Source organism: Cynoglossus semilaevis, chromosome 18, assembly GCF_000523025.1.
Source record: "Cynoglossus semilaevis isolate Cse_v1.0 chromosome 18, Cse_v1.0, whole genome shotgun sequence".
In the NCBI taxonomy this organism is placed as follows: Eukaryota; Metazoa; Chordata; class Actinopteri; order Pleuronectiformes; family Cynoglossidae; genus Cynoglossus; species Cynoglossus semilaevis.
The window spans coordinates 2,301,619-2,304,333 of NC_024324.1; the positions used below are offsets into that span (position 1 = coordinate 2,301,619).

The 2,715-nt window shown below is 39.3% G+C and overlaps 1 long non-coding RNA gene across 1 annotated transcript in view; it reads right to left on the reverse strand.

Annotated features, from left to right (window-relative positions):
- Positions 1 to 1,070, reverse strand: part of LOC103393967 (uncharacterized) — a 6,293-nt gene extending 5,223 nt beyond the window's left edge. The window contains exons 1-2 of the long non-coding RNA XR_523071.3: positions 1,014 to 1,070; positions 588 to 707 (exon numbers count right to left, since the gene is read on the reverse strand). This is a non-coding gene — a long non-coding RNA (uncharacterized LOC103393967). The remainder of the gene's footprint in view (positions 1 to 587; positions 708 to 1,013) is intronic.
- Between the last annotated feature and the right edge of the window lie 1,645 nt (positions 1,071 to 2,715).

Consider the following 2,715-nt stretch of genomic DNA (forward strand, 5'->3'; position numbering starts at 1 on the left):
CTTTCTGTCCTAAAATCTAAGAGATTGATAAGAACCCCCTCCACCTTTCTTTTTTTTCTCCCTCAGCTTCTTCTTCTTCCTTTTTTTTTTTTTTTTTGTTCCTTCCCCTTTCAGCGTTTGTAGCCGGTTGGGAGACTAAAGTTACAAGTGTGTGGCATTAAAGCGGAGGCAGGATGAAATTGGAGGCTCGCAGGGAAGGATAAGGACAGGCTGGGAAAAAGGGAAGTTGGCAGCGGTGGCGGGTCAACGGCGCGACTCGGAGCCGTAGCCGCTGCACCAGGTGTCCACTTAATTCAAATGATACTATTATTCATAGAGGCAGAGGAAGAGGATTGAAACCACCCGCCGCCGCCGCCACCGCCGCTGCCCCCGCTTTCTCCAAATCATTTGCAACTGAATACAGATATAATCCTGGAAATATAAGTCTCCATTAAGGCGATCCCATTTAGACAACAAGGCGGCCATTGTGCAACATGTTGTGTGTATAAATCAGTGTGTGAGAGAGAATAAGAAAGAAAGTAAAAAAAAAAAACAGGAGGGAGAAAAACGTAAAACACGGAGCTGGAGGAGAGATTTGAGAATGTCACCTTTTCACAGATGACAGTGACTCCTCAGGGGTCTCCGTTACTCCACAGGGGTCGCTGTGACTCCTCAGAGGGTTCACACCGGCTCTTGTCGACTTTCTGATACATTCATTTTGCTCTTTTCTGTTTCAGTGATAAAAAACAAAACAAAAAAGATGTCGTAAAAACACGACCTGAAAAAGAAAGTAACGTTAATTTCATACATTTTAATCCAGTCTCAGAAATACTTTCAGATAATCCGCCGTGTTCTTACGTTTGCTAATTAGCTGCTAAAGTCGTCAGGCTAGGCTACTGTAGCGCTCACAACTTTCATGACGTTTGTCCAAAAAGTTTGTTAAAGTTGTAGGTTAGGGCTGTCACGGTACGTGTATATTTGTTCCGAACCGTTCGGGACTTAAATAAACGTGTACAGTGCGTTCCAAACGTTACCTGTGTCACGGTAGCACCTTGTTGATACAGAGCGGAACGAAGCACAACTTCCGCCGGAAGACGGAACCCGATCCAGTCAGAAACTTAAATATCGCGAATCAATATCTAAAAATAAAAATGTGACTTAAACTATGGAGATTGAAGCTCATCAATCTGTTTTTTTTACCTTCATATTTAAAATAATAAATAAACGTTACGTTAATTTCTGTGTTGTTTTAATGACTGAAAAATGGTTATTATAATTAACAATTATAAAAACAAAAATCCGTGTTTCCTGCTAAATATAAATCAGTATTTGAACCCTGGCCTTTGTAACATATATTTACAGCTAACATTTTTAGCCAATAATCAATACAAAAGATTATATATTTTTTAAAAGTTCAATGTACATTAAAAAATCAAATTAAAAACTTTTTAAAAAATAAATAAGTTTTTTTAAATTAAATGTCAGCTGAAATGAAGACAGAATTATTATTTAATGTAACCACTGATATATAAATAAATCAATAAAAGTTATTTTTTTCACTGTAGTTAATGTTAGTGTTTGGCTCCAGTGTTTTCAGTTGATTATTTTACAGTTGAAAACATCGGATTAACTCCAACCTGACCTGACTGCTGCCTTCACACACACACACACACACACAGGTCATCACTTTCATTTCAAAGTTAAAGAAAAGGACAAAAGCCAGCTCCAGACTCCTCCCTCTCCTCCCCCTCCGCCCCCCCCCGACTCTCCAGGACTGTTCTGTGAACAGACAGCACATGTCCGTCTGCAGTCAGTGGATCAATCTAATCCTGCAGAGGAGAACGTGATGGAGCGCCACAATCACAGCCCACAAAAAGGCCGTACATACACACACACACACACTCAGAGCTGACAGGAGGAGTTGGTCTTTACAAACGCAGGAGACACCCAGAGCTGGGAAAAATGTATTTTACCTGGGGGTGAGGGTGGGGGTGAGGGGTGAGGCAATCACATCTCTGACTGCTGTAAATATCCACTGAACACAGTCCATTTTGGAAGAGACACACGCACACAAACAAAACAACACAATAACAAAACACACATCAACCTGAGTGAAATATAACAATGTAATAATAATAATAATAATAAGCAGGATTATGTTGTAATTCATAATAATAAAATCATTTTTTAAATACATTTTTAACATAAGAATTAAATTAAATTAAATTGTTTAAGCTTCATGTCCTTATATTTCCATCCTGTTTGACAAAATAAATGTGATCAATTCAATTTAACTTCAACATGTGACACTAGTCTACTCTGTTGATTGAGCTGAAGAAAACAGACAAAGATGACATCATTTGGTGTCATAATGACATCATCACCCGGTCATGTTTCCTGCACCGTTGTCAAAAGTTATGTTGTTTCAAAGTTGGTACTTTTTAATAACATTTTTGTGCTTTTATTGTGAAATTCTGTCTCATACTGATGAAAAAAAACCCTTCCACAGAGAACTGACACCTGCAGGAACTTTCCTAAAATTCCTGCCTCATTATCAGTTTTCCAGACACCTCTCCGTCTCCGTCTCCGTCGTCGGGCAGAAGTTCCCAGGACTGGTCACAATACAGTGATGATGTATTCATGTATGAAATTTGGGCCAATAAAAACCTTTGTGCCTCCACACTGGCTAATTATATGACAGATTGGAGCCCCGTTGTGTGTGGATTCAGTGGGGGA